The following is a 14185-nucleotide window of genomic DNA, read 5'->3' as shown; positions in this document are numbered from 1 at the left end:
ATCTGTAGGCACAATGCACAAACTCTCTTACCCAACCTCCTCTCCATGCCCACACCCTGGCTTACATTTGCCCTGTTAGGGGTCAGCCAGATTTCTGAATCACTCAGAAATGTCACCTTCAAATCCAATTCTCAATCCTCATATCTGTGAGCAGGACTTCCTGACACCCAAATGCCCTCTGTTGTGCAGGTATGCTGGAGAGAAGAGGACACAGAAATCCACTTCGCTCCCTTAGGGAACCACCCATCAGCAGAGCAGGAGTCCCACCTAGTACATGAGAGTGCTAGGAGCATGGGCCCTGCTCTCACACCGTACACCAGGGGAGGCTTGGTAGGCCTTCAGCTCCCCATTACATATGGTGCAATGCGCTAGCAAGGGGAGCTCACTGCTCCTTTTTGGAGCTGCAGTATGGTGCCACCTGCCACACATTAACCACTGCTACTGGCCCTGTACCAGCAGGATTTGATCACACTGGGATCATGCTTTTGAGATCACACTGCTGTGTGGTGTCTCTTACCTCCAGCCTGAGCCTCTGCCCCAAAAGATGACAGTTACATAGGCAAATTACTCTTACTTTCTCACTTTTAGGAATAGCTATTCCAGCCCTGGATCTTTAAAATTCCACTTGTGCTGCAAGGGAGTCTCTGCCCTGCAGGGTGAATTCCAGTGAATAACTACGAGCTCCTGGTAAAAAAGACACACCAGTTCCGTAGGGCAGAAGGAATCGCAAGGTTCAAGGACAGTGAGAATCTTTTCCAGTGACATAGAGCAGAGTATGTACCAACCGACCCCAGTTAGCATTTTATACACCTAACAATTTGTTTCGGAATCTCTCATATGATCAGACAAACACCAGACACGCAGTAAAGTCAAAGGATTTCTATGCAGCATGCACGTATTCCAAAATGGCCTCCGAATTCCCTACTGCAGAGCTCAGGCTGAGATCAGTCAGGTTTTCTTGTCTCTCCTACCCTCTCAGGACCTGAAGAATAAATAACAACCTGTACAACACGTTGTCTGCACAGCTGCACAAGGCACTTGGAGTTCAGCCGTGACATACTAGGCCAGCTTGGCCAGGGGCCCTGGAACAATTTGTATAGTGGGGGTGCGGAGAGCCATTGAATCAAACTGTAAGCCCTGCGTATGAGGGAAACCACGTCAAGCCAGGGCATGCGTGAGAATCTGCAGCACATCTCGTTTGAGCATCCGTGAGCCTGGCTAACTGCAGCTCAAAACCACAGGCAGTCAAGCAGCGTGTGACTCAGAAGCAATACCACCGCCAGGTCTAGTTCACAACACTGTAACAGAAATACAAACTGACCAAGCTTCCGCGCTGTATGACAAAGGCCGAAAGGTCAGACCAAAGCGGGCAGGGATTCTTTGAAAAACATGCTGTGGATTTTTAATCATGCTTGGAAATTTCGTTGCTGTTCAGCTCAAGAGCTCACTTTTTTCCACCTGTAAGTGGCCTGACAGAACTTATTTCCATCAACCTTGCAGTGTTCACCGTAACTAACTAATAACTAATAGAAATTAATCTAATGAAAGAGCAATTAAAGAATACCAAATAAAAGATAAAACATTGTAGAAGAACCATGTAACTTGTTGTTATGCTATTCCAGGTACAACAAGCAACCATACCTTGTCAGTCTGCTTGACTTTTATTTTACATTAAGGAAAAGCAACCAAAAAAGAAACACTAAAATCTTCATGAGGGAGCACAGTGTACAGCTCCTCTTTAACAGGCTGCATACAATCTGACTCCCACAAGGGCAGCTGACTTCTACAAACAGCAGGCTCTTGGAAATGTAAAGGTGCAGCACACACGGAAAAAAGCATAGCAGTTACATAGCAACATACATTGCATGTATTTTTTACTTGTCTATGTGGACACAGGTATGGTTGACATTGCCAAGAGCAAATTAAGGAACACCGTTATTGGTATAAAAATGCCATTAGAGTGAGCAATGTCTAGATTTTAAGTTCTTTAGGGCAGGGACTATTTGTTGTTCTATGTTTGTGTAACCCTTCTGCCAATCAGAGTTGGCAACAACAAGGGCTGGGTTCAGTATCTAGGTGTTCATTTTCAACAATACAACACAAAACTGGCTCAAGCCCCCACCCAGTAACCTGGGAAAATTGCATACCTCTAAGAGGCAATACGTCCCCTCTCACAAGCACAGAGTCCAAGTGTAGCAAAATTAATAAAAGGAGGGAAGTAACTCGGCATTAATTTGGGAAAACACTGCAAACACGGTTCATAAACATAAACCATGAGCAAAAGACCCACTCCCAAATAAGTTGGGCAGTGTCCTTTTCCCCTCAGCTTCTTAAGTCCAGCAACCCAAAAGTCCCTTTAATGTGCCCATCCCTTCTCTGCACCTCACTCACAGTTGCTGTCCTTGGTCAGTGCAGCCCCAGAGTTCAGAGGTTCATCTGCAGAGTTCACTTCGCACCCTGGGTCAGGGGGAAGGGGAGGGTAAGGAGGCACCTTACATGCTCTGCTGCTCACTCACTCGCCACCCCTCAGTGCCAGCCGCCCTGCTGACCAATTGCCATGCCTCTCTGCGGGGCTCTGCTCTGGCCCTCTCCACCAGCTGTCCTGCTGGCTGTTTGGCAAGATGTCTTCAGTGTGCAACATTTAACACAGATCAGTGATTTTAGCTTTTAGTGGGGAAGCCTCACTGCTGGTGTACGCTGGACAGTCTCTTGCATCAGAGACACTGTCCCAAAGCAGGTCTAATACTTAAACCTATGAATCAGTGATTTCAGCTCTGCAGCATGTAACAAGACTCTCAGTTGAGTCTAAATTAGGTCTTTTATTACACTGTGGAGAGAGGAAGGGTCAAATGGTGTCTAGGACCCTTAAGCAGGGCCCACACCACCAGGTACAAATACTTGTCCCCACCCTCTCTCAACTCACTGGGCTTTGGAAACCATATACCCTGCCTAGCAAGTGCCATTTAATTGAGGGTGAGTCCCTCCATTGGGGTATGCCAGGTATAGTTCTGCTGCCCTCTATTCTCACAACCAAGGTAACAACTAGGGCTGTCGATTAATCACAGTTAACTCACGTGATTAACTCAAAAAATTAATCGTAATTAAAAAAGTTAATTGTGATTAATCGCATTGTTAAACAATAGAATACCAATTGAAGTTTATTAAATATTTTTGGATGTTTTTCTACATTTTCAAATATATCTCTTTCAATTACAACACAGACTATAAAGTGTACAGTGATCACTATATATTATTTTTATTACAAATATTTTCACTGTAATAATGATAAAAGAAATAGTATTCTTCAAATTATCTCATACAAGTACTGTAGTACAATCTCTTTATCATCAAAGTGCAACGTACACATGTAGGTTTTTTTGTTACATAACTGCACTCAGAAAAAAATAATGTAAAACTTTAGAGCTACAAGTCCACTCAGTTCTACTTTTTGTTCAGCCAATCGCTAAGAGAAACAAGTTTCTTTACATTTACAAGAGATAATGCTGCCCACTTCTTCTTTACAAGGTCACCTGAAAGTGAGAACAGGCATTCACATGGCACTGTTGTAGCTGGCATTGCAAGATATTTACGTGCCAGATGCGCTAAAGATTCACATGCCTCTTCATGCTTCGCCCATCATTCCAGATGACATGCTTCCATTCTGATGACACTCATTAAAAAAATAATGTGTTAATTAAATTTGTGACTGAACTCCTCAGAGGAGAATTGTATGTCTCCTGCTCTGTTTTACCCACATTCTGCCATATATTTCATGTTATAGCAGTCTCGGATGATAACCCAGCACATGTTGTTCGTTTTAAGAACACTTTCACTGCAAATTTGACAAAATGCAAAGAGGATACCAATGTGAAATTTCTAAAGATAGCTACAGCATTCAACCCAAGATTTAAGAATCTGAAGTGCCTCCCGAAATCTGAGACGGATGAGGTGTGGAGCATGCTTTCAGAAGTCTTAAAAGAGCAACACTGATGTGTAAACTACAGAACCCAAACCACCAAAAAAGAAAATCAACCTTCTGCTGGCGGCATCTGACTCAGATGATGAAAATGAACATGTGTTGGTCCGCACTGCTTTGGATCATTATTGAACAGAACTTGTCATCAGCATGGAGGCATGTTTTCTGGAATGGTGGTTGAAGCATCAAGGGACATATGAATCTTTAGCGCATCTGGCATGTAAATATCTTGCAACGCTGGCAACCACAAAGCCATGCAAATGCCTGTTCTCACTTTCAGGTGACATTGTAAACAAGAAGCATGATCTTCTGCAAATGTAAACAAACTTGTTTTTCTGAGTGATTGGCTGAACAAGGAGAAGGACTGATTGGACTTATAAGCTCTAAAGTTTTACATTGTTTTATTTTTGAATGCAGGGGTTTTTTGTACATAATTCTACATTTGTAAGTTCAACTTTTATGATAAAGAGTTTGCACTACAGTACTTGTACTAGGTGAATTGAAAAATACTATTTCTTTTGTTTATTACAGTGCAAATATTTGTAATAAAAAATAAATATAAAGTGAGCACTGTACACTTTGTATTTTTTGTTGTAATTGAAATCAACATATTTGCAAACGTAGAAGACAACCCAAAATATTTAAATAAATGGTATTCTTTTATTTAACAGTGCGATTAATTGTGATTAATTTTTAAATTGCATGATTAATCAAGAGTACATTTTTAACTTAACAGCCCTAGTTACAACCCTTTGTTACTCCTGCCCCAATTACAAGGAGACTGGGGATCCAACACCAGCCAAAAGCCATCATCTGGGCAAGCAATCCTATCATGCTGAGTACCTAGGCAGGGTGAGTGTGCCCATACAAACGAGATCAGCTCCAGAAGTCCTCTTCCACAGCTCATCACTAGATGTCAGGGGAGAGCTCATTCAGACTCTGCTTATATCTGTACAGCACCTAACACAAAGGGCTCCTGGTGCACAACTGGGACTTCTAGGTGCTACCTTAGTACCAACAATAAATAAGATCCTTTGCAAAACATTATGAATAAAAGTAGGACGCAGCTTATAAGCACATTTATGTGCATACTTGCATCAATCCACTAGCTTGGTGAGTGCTCTGCTTTCACAGCCACAAAGATGAGTATTTATGTATCAGCGCATTAAGCATACCTCGCTGTATGAATTGTCACTCTTACAGCATCTGCAGTTCAATGCAATTTAACTGTGCATTGTACTAGGCTTTTTCCACAGGAACCAGGTTTCCAATTGTATTAAAGAATCATTTCAATGATTCCAGAAATTGACTCTCTTTAATTCCTGATGCAAGTGTGACTTTTTTTCCCCCCAGTGCTTGCTGTTTTCAATGTATGTGTCAGAAGGACAAAAGGAACTTCACTGATGAAGCAACAATAAAACAAAGGGAATTTAAAGATAGCCTGCATAGCTATCGAGTTATAGATCTAGGTCTATAAAACTGACGTGCAATCAGAACTGTAATGCTTCAGCAGTGCCACTCCCCTGATGGCAACAAAGGTGGAGGCTGGAGAGTAGACTGGGCTCAGGTGTTTGTACCACTGTGGTTACTCTTGGCAGCAATGCAGCAGCACATAGAAGCACTAGTTGAAATCAAGGCCCATTGTGCTAGGCACTGGGGAAACACATAGTAAAATAATTCCTGTCCCAAAGAGCTAGCCATCTAAATAGACAACATATGTAATTATCACCCCCTACTGTACAGAATAGGAAGTGAGACACCAGCTTTAAATTACTTACTCAAGACCACAGTTGAACTCTTGGTGGACCTGAACTCAAGTCTTCTAGATTCTAGTCCAGAACCTTACCAACAAAGCTAATCACATTAGTTAGCCCTAATCAAAGCAAACAGCAAGGAAATAAAGCTATCCTCCATCCCTATAGAATGTTTGCTGATTTTTTGTGTTATATATATATATATATAAAACTTATATGAAACTTATATGAAAAAACTTCTCGGGGCACGTCTAAACTGCCCTGCAAGTGGGACTACAGCAGTGAGTGGGACTACAGGGGTGAGTGTTATTGCAAAAACAATTTCCATCCCACCATCAACCTCAGCCTGGACCAGTCCACACAAGAGATCCACTTCCTGGACACTACAGCGCTAATAAGCAATGGTCACATAAACACCACCCTATACTGGAAACCTACTGACCGCTATTCCTACCTACATGCCTCCAGCTTTCATCCAGACCACACCACACGATCCATTGTCTATAGCCAAGCTCTACAATACAACCGCATTTTCTCCAACCCCTCAGACAGAGACAAACACCTACAAGATCTCTATCAAGCATTCTTACAACTACAATACCCACCTTCTGAAGTGAAGAAACAGATTGATAGAGCCAGAAGAGTTCCCAGAAGTCACCTACTACAGGACAGGCCCAACAAAGAAAATAACAGAACGCCACTATCCATCACTTTCAGCCCCCAACTAAAACCTCTCCAACGCATCATCAAGGATCTACAACCTAACCTGAAGGACGACCCATCACTCTCACAGATCTTGGGAGACAGGCCAGTCCTTGCTTACAGACAGCCCCCCAACCTGAAGCAAATAGTCACCAGCAACTACACACCACACAACAAAAACACCAACCCAGGAACCTATCCTTGCGACAAAGCCCGTTGCCAACTGTGTCCACATATCTATTCAGGGGACACCATCACAGGGCCTAATCACATCAGCCACACTATCAGAGGCTCGTTCACCTGCACATCGACCAATGTGATATATGCCATCATGTGCCAGCAATGCCCCTCTGCCATGTACATTGGCCAAACTGGACAGTCTCTACATAAAAAAATAAATGGACACAAATCAGACGTCAGGAATTATAACATTCAAAAACCAGTCGGAGAACACTTCAATCTCTTTGGTCACTCGATTACAGACCTAAAAGTGGCACTTCTTCAACAAGAAAACTTCAAAAACAGACTCCAACGAGAGACGGCTGAATTGGAATTAATTTGCAAACTGGTTACAATTAACTTAGGCTTCAATAAAGACTGGGAGTGAATGTGTCATTACACAAAGTAAAACTATTTCCCCATGCTTATTTCCCCCCCTGCTGTTCCTCACACATTCTTGTCAACTGCTGGAAATGGCCCACCTTGATTATCACTACAAAAGGTTTTCCCCCACCCCTCCACCCCGCTCCCCTGCTGGTAATAGCTCACCTTAAGTGATCACTCTCGTTACAGTGTATGGTAACACCCATTGTTTCATGTTCTCTGTGTCTATAAAATCTTCCCACTGTATGTTCCACTGCATGCATCTGATGAAGTGAGCTGTAGCTCACGAAAGCTTATGCTCAAATAAATTTGTTAGTCTCTAAGGTGCCACAAGTCCTCCTTTTCTTAATGCAAACTAAGAATCTTTTCGTTCATGCAAGCAGGGTTGACACGTTAGCAGCACGCACCAAAGTACTGTGCTGTGTTCAGATCCCTGTAGTCCAAACTGTAGGGCAGCGTAGACATGTCCTCAGATGCAGTATCAGTATAATTTAAGGAGTTTAACTACAAAAGTGCATTGAGCAAAATATTAGCTTGGCATATATAAACTCATCTGGATATATGTACATTGATTTGAATATAAAATATATTTATATTTAATTCTTTTTTGAAGTGTTAGCTCCTTACCCTTGGGCAATGTTTCATCTGGCTTGCTTGATTGCTTCGGTTCTTATGCATATTAGGTGTTGATATTTCCTGTACTTGTTATGCAGTTGAGAGCCAATAAATATGAGACAGCAAAAGAGTATGGGGATTCCACAAATCATAGTCAATCTACATAAAAAGATACATTTTAAGAAACATCCTCCATAAAGTTACATTGAGGCTTCACCTGTGAAATTACTTCTAACACATATCGAACTAGCAAGCTTTCTGTAGCATTCATTCAATACTTTTTCACACAATAAACAGTTAGACTGTGGAACTCATTGCCACAATATAGTACTGAGACCAGGAGCTTAGCAGGCATAAAAAAAAAAGACCAAAAAAGGAAGACAATTGGACATATCTATGCATAGAGAGAACATCCAGAGGTACAGTAATAGGATTAAAATAACCACAAAAACAAACAAAAAGCCCTAGAATTTTGGAAGAGATCAATTTTCATGTTTCATGACATAAGCCAAGCTCCAACTGATATGTGTAAGTACTGGACTAGATAGACCACTCATCCAGAATGGCAATTCTTATGTTCCTGAGATTACTTTTAGTCAGATCTGCACAGGTGGACCCTTATGCTTGCATTGAGTTCTACTGAAGCCAAATGGGCTCTGTCCTGGTGCAAGGGTCTGTCAGTGTAGATCTGATTACGGGCACAGGACAACTTGAGTATGGAATGTAGAAGCAGGCCCATATTTACCATTTACAGTCCATACATGCTATCATGTACAAGGAGTTACTCAAAACTTGCCTCTTGTTTAAGGGAGGATGTTTCTCAAAATGTGTCTTTTTATGTAGGCTTATTATCCTTTAATTCCCATGTTCTTTTGCCTTCTTATATTTGTATGCGCTCAATTGCATAGTAAGTAAAGGAAACATTAACACTTAGTATGCATAAGAACCAAAGCAACCTAGCAATACACTGGAAGAAAAACAGACAAACTAAAAATTGTCCTAGGGCAAGGAAATAACATGTCAAAGAAAAACTAAATATATTCAAATCAGTGTATTTTATAGTCAAATCAATGTACATCTATCTAGATCAGTTTATATATTCTAAAAATATTTTGCTCAGTGTATTCCTGTAGTTAAACCCCTTAATTATACGGGTGCTTTTCTGTGAAGTCCTTTCTCTCACACGCAAAACTATCAGTAATCATTCTGTAGGACTGAGTTCCGTGGAACTACTCCTGACAGCAAATACCACTTAAGGAGAGGAAGGGTGGTAGAATGAGGCTCTAAAGAAGGCTTTGGTAGAGAGGATGGGTGGTCTTGTGATTAAGGCATCAAACTAGGACTTAGGGGATCCAAGCTCATTTCTTAGCTTTGCCACAGACTTCCTGTGAGACTTTGGGCAAGTCAGTGAATCTCTCTGTGCCGCCATCTTCCATCTGTAAAAGAGGGATGATAATAATACTTCCTTTGTCTGTTTTGGATGCAAGCACCTTAGGGCCAAGGCTGTCCCTTACTATTTGTATCATAGCATCTAGCACAATAGACCAGGCCCCTATCTTGGTTGGGTACTGCAAGTCCACTGTAATATGAATAATAATATGTGAAGGTCTCTTTATCTATTGCTTGTCGACTACATGATAGTAACTTTACAGCTTGCCATGCCAAGTGTGAAAAGAAACGCAGAAGACAGTCACAATGGATAACATTTCAGAACTACCTACATGACTTAGGAACCAAAGTCTCACTTTCAGTAGAGACTTAGGAGCCTAAATTTCATTTAAAATAAATGAGCCATGGGTGCCCAAGTGCCTAAGGCAATGTCTTATACTACAATGACTGGAGGATAGCTAATGTGATGCCAATTTTTAAAAAGGGCTCCAGAGGTGATCCCAGCAATTACAGACCAGTAAGCCTGACTTCAGTACAAGGCTGACAGGGCAAACTGGTTGAAACAATAGTAAATAACAGAATTGTCAGACACATAGATGAACATAATTTGTTGGGGAAGAGTCAACATGGCATTTGTAAAGGGAAATCATGCCTCACCAGTCTACTAGAATTCTTTGAGGAGGTCAACAAGCATGTGGGCAAGGGGGAATCCTGTGGATATAGTGTTCTTAGATTTTCAGAAAGCCTTTGACAAGGTCCCTCAGCAAAGGCTCTTAAGCAAAGTAAGCTGTCATGGGATAAGAGGGAAGGTTCTCTCCTGGATCAGTAACTGGTTAAAAGATAGGAAATAAAGGGCAGGAATAAATGGTCAATTTTCATAACAGAGAGAGGTAAATAGTGGTGTCCACCAGGGCTCTGTACTGGGGCCGGCCCTAGTCAACATATTCATAAATGATCTGGAAAAAGGTGTAAACAGTGAGGTGGCAAAATTTGCAGACAATACAAAACTACTCAAGACAGTTAAGTCCAAAGCAGACTGTGAAGAGTTACCAAGAGAACTCACAAAACTGGGTGACTGGGCAAGAAAATGGCAGATGAAATTCAGTGTTGATAAATGCAAAGTAATACACATTGGAAAACAATCTCAACTATACATATAAAATGATGGGGTCTAAATTAGCTGTGACCACTCAAAAAAAGAGATCTCGGAGTCATTGTGGAGAGTTCTTTGAACACATCCACTCAATGTGCAGCAGCAGTCAGAAAAGTGAACAGAACATTGAGAATCATTAAGAAAGGGATAGATAATAAGACTGTGTGGAGATGTGGTTTCCCCATCTCAAAAAGATATTGGAATTGGAAAAGGTTCAGAAAAGGTCAACAAAAATGATTGGGGGTATGGAACAGCTTCCGTGTGAGGAGAAATTAATAAGACTGGAACTTTTCAGCTTGGAAAAGAGATGACTAAGGGGGGATATGATTGAGGTCCATAATATCATGACTGGTGTGGAGAAAGTCAATAAGGAAAGGTGACCATGTGTCCAGTTTTGGTCAGGACAATCCCTTTTTTGAATCCTGTCCCAGCCATCCCGACTTTTCTGGCAAAAGGGGGCATTTCTCCCGTTTGCTCTTGCTGACTTGATCAATTGACAAGAGCAACCGGGACAAAGGTCCACTTTTGTCAAAAAAGTGGGGTGTGGAGGAAGGTCTGGGGGTGGCAGGGAGCAGCAATGCCAGCCCTATGCAGGCAGGACTCAGTCAGGGGGGCAGGCAGTGCTTGGGCAAGCAGTGATGCCAGCCCCACGTGGGGAGAAGGGGGGCCTTGGGTGGGCAGTGATGCCTGCCCTGTGCAGGAGGGTGGGAGCTCAGGCGAGCAGCTCGGGCCAGTCCTGTGCAGCGCCGGGATCCTTAGCTACCCCAGGTGGTGTCCCGTTTTTCCCTTGGTAAATATGGTCACCGTCCTTCTCAGAACACTAGAACAAATGAAATTAATGGGCAGCAGGTTTAAAACAAACAAAAAGAAGTATTTTTTCACACAACGCACAGTCAACCTGTGGAACTCTTTGCCAGAGGACGTTGTGGAGGCCAAGACTATAACAGGGTTCAAAAAAGAACTAGATACATTCATGGAGGATAGGTCCATCAATGGCTATTAGTCAGGGGTGGGCAGGGATGGTGTCCCTAGTCTCTGTTTGCCAGAAGCTGGGAATGGGCAACAGGGAATGGATCACTTGATGATGACCTGTTCCGTTCATTCCCTCTGGGGTACCTACCACTGGCCACTGTCGGAAGACAGGATACTGGGTTAGATGGACCTTTGGTCTGACCCAGTAAGGCCGTTCTTAGGTTAAGTGTTACAGTGGTACAGATGCAGCGCTGCAGTACACAAATACTACAGAAATGGAAAGCATTCTTCCCACAAGAGACGGTAGCTAGGTTGACCGAAGAATTGTTCCACCACCTTAGCTGCATCTACACTAGTGGTTAGGTTGACCTAATTACAACTGCAGAAGGCTTGACATTTTTCACAGCCCTGAGCAATGTAGTGAAATAGACCTACGGTTTAGGTGTAGACCAGGCCTGAGTCTCTCTTGAAAATGGGACCTAGGCGCTTCTGAAAATGTTACCCAATGTGAACTAGTTTTTCTTGATTTATTCTCACGGATGGAATATGGTCCCACTGATGTTATACAACCTCTGTCAAGGTTCACCGTTGTTACTATTATCCGTCATGTTAGTTCCTTACAGTATGAAGTGTCAGATATACTGTACGGTATCAGCACATTAATATTAGCATTATTTGAACAGCAGGTATAATACATTATTTCGAAACAATTTGAAAAACTTGCCGACCCCTTTTAGCCCAAAGACTCAGCATACTCACCAGGCTGACAGACACCTCTGCCCCAAGCCAGGCCACCTCTTTGCAGCTTACAGATCTATTACTAGTGCACATATAAAATACTCTATTTTCTTACAGAGGAGGCATATGGGTGTTTCCCAGCATGGAGGCAAAATTCTAACCTGTACACGTCTGGTCCTGGACATGCCCCACTGACCTGGTTTCTCACAGGGCTGCCCAGTCCCGGTTTGGTTCCTGGTTAGACCAGGCCGGTCAATTTGTTCCGGTTTGGCCACGCTATGGATCCCCACTACAAGTTGGCTCTTTGATCTCCCTTTGCTGGCTTGACCCCAAATGCCCTGGTATGTGGTTCCCTTCCTGCTATAGCTCCCACTGATCGGGTTTTCCTGGCTGCCAGGTCCTTGTCTCCCACTGGACTAGCTGCTCTAGTGTCCAAGTTCCCTTTGTAGCTGGATCTCTCCTTACAGTTAGGGCTGGATGGCTGAGACTTCTTGCTGACTGGTTGTTCTACTCGTGACTGGATCCTGCCCTAAGCTGCAGGTTGGGGGCAGTCTCTGTCTGATGATCTCAGCCTCCCAGTGGCTGGCTGTCCCTCAGTGGACAGTCCTGGGCTCATCCTCTGATCTGCTTCCCACTTTTGTGCTGAGAAAGGCTCTGTGCTGAGACAGGACCAAATATACCAAGTTCATGATTTAAAAAACAGTGAACTTATCAGGTAATATGGGCATCCAGTATTGCCAACCTCAAACATTCAAAAATCCCCTGTCCCCAAAATCATGAGATTTTATATAATCATAATACTTTGGTTTTTATTTGCCTTCTGGTTTTTGAGCCTTTAGGATGGACTCAAATCATATTTTCAAGTTATTCTACACTCCCATGAAGGCTAGAAACTTACTTTTTATAAAAATGAGATTCTCACATATTCACATGACTCCAGGAGCTGGTGTTTTAAGTAAAATATCAAATAGCATGAGACACATGAATAAATCATGACTGATGGTAACACAAAGCATCAAAAATGTAGTCTAATATGGTTTCAGAAAACCATATAAATGAAAAAAACAAAAACCCAGTGACAGTATGTGCTGTAAGTAAATGTACCAGAGGCTGCAGCTCCACATTGCAGAGGGTAAGGCTCCCACTCTGCGGGCCTGGGTTTGATACTTATGGTGTCTGACAAATAAACAAATATGTAGCAGGTTTAAAACAAACAGAAGAAAGTAATTCTTCACACAACACAGTCAACTTGTGGAACTCATTGCCAGGGGATGTTGTGAAGGCCAAAAGTAGCACTGGGTTAAAAAAATAATTAAATAAGTTCATGGATATTTGGGCCATCAATGGCTATTAGCCAAGATGGTCAGAGACACAACCCCATGCTCTGGGTTTCCCTAAACCTCCCACTACCAGAAACTGGAACTGGATGACAGAGGATGGATCACTTGATAATTGTCCTGTTCTGTTTATTCCCTCTAAAGCAACTGGCATTGGCCACTGTCGGAAGACAGGATACTGGGCTAGATGGATCACTGGTCTGACCCAGGATGGCTGTTCTTATTTTTATTGGCCCTCTTGCCAACTGGGCAGCATCTTAATGCCAGATTTTCAAAAGAACCCACTTCCTGCTCAGATACCCAGATAAGTGGCCAGATTTTCTGCACATTGGGAGCTGAGCAATTTTGAAAATCTGACCCTAGCTGTGTGTGCTGAGTACTTGCCAATCTGACCCCCTGAGCCCCTTTGAAAATCTAGTCCTTAGCTGCCCAGTCTCATGAGTCCAATTGGGCCTTGGTTTGGGGGAATTTATGTTTCAGCCACAGCTGTGAAAGTGGAAATAAAACAAGAAGATCACATCTGTCATTACTTCAGTCCCATAAATGAGTCCTGATGTTGAAAAAAAAATTGTTCCATGCAAAAACACAATGATAAATATTGGGATGTTGGATTAACTAAATACCAAGAGATTCAGCTTCATTTGGATTCCCTCAGAACCCAAATGAACAGCCCTACTCAGCAACCACAAGTCCTGTTCATTTTATACTGACAAGGCTGGGCTGATTTCCAGAGCTGTCTGCACTCCGAGTCCTTCAGGCTGTCGCAAGTGCTACTGGAAGTTCAGTACGAAATATGAATCTTGAACACCGTGAACAGCTGGCATCTCTGGAAGAAAGTGCAAACTTCCCAAAGCCAGCTGATTCCTCAGCTCCTAGTGTATTAAATGTCAGCTCTTTGCACATGTTCACCTTCTCTATTGACCAGATTCAGTATTCTGCCAGGGCC

The sequence above is a fragment of the Lepidochelys kempii genome, chromosome 5 (genome assembly GCF_965140285.1).
Source record: "Lepidochelys kempii isolate rLepKem1 chromosome 5, rLepKem1.hap1, whole genome shotgun sequence".
Classification (NCBI taxonomy): domain Eukaryota; kingdom Metazoa; phylum Chordata; order Testudines; family Cheloniidae; genus Lepidochelys; species Lepidochelys kempii.
Note: the sequence above shows the minus strand (reverse complement) of the source record.